Consider the following 525-nt stretch of genomic DNA (forward strand, 5'->3'; position numbering starts at 1 on the left):
ATCTTGTGTCTATTTTTATAATATAAAATTCTATCGACCCATGCAACCGCATCCACTACATGTTGAGCTTAGGCAATGCCTTTTCTTTCTTTGTCAGAGGTGAGTTTTTTTATGGAAAAAGAAAGCGAAACGCATAAACTTCTACAGAAAATATCCATCGGGTGGTATTACACCCTGCAAACTGCAGATTTTACTTGCCTGTGTAAACAACAACATTTTCTCGACCGCATAATGCCTTTGACATTTTCCATTTTCGCCAAAGACACGTACACCAACAAGTTGAATCAACTGAACGTAAAACTGTGTGGCATTTTCTTGCTTTTTCTCCCTTTTCCAAATAAAACATCCAAATGTGACAGATGAATAAAGAACCGCAAATAAGTATAAATAAATGTGGTGGGTGGCATATGTTGAGATAGGAATTGCATGCGTCGCGGGCAATAGTATGCAATCGAAAAAGCATTTGGACAGTAAGAAAAGAGAGAGAGAGAGAGAGAGAGAGAGAGAGAGAGAGAGAGAGAGAGA

Source organism: Sitodiplosis mosellana, unplaced genomic scaffold (assembly GCF_009176505.1).
Source record: "Sitodiplosis mosellana isolate CC-2019 unplaced genomic scaffold, AAFC_SMos_1.0 Smas_scaffold_1, whole genome shotgun sequence".
In the NCBI taxonomy this organism is placed as follows: Eukaryota; Metazoa; Arthropoda; class Insecta; order Diptera; family Cecidomyiidae; genus Sitodiplosis; species Sitodiplosis mosellana.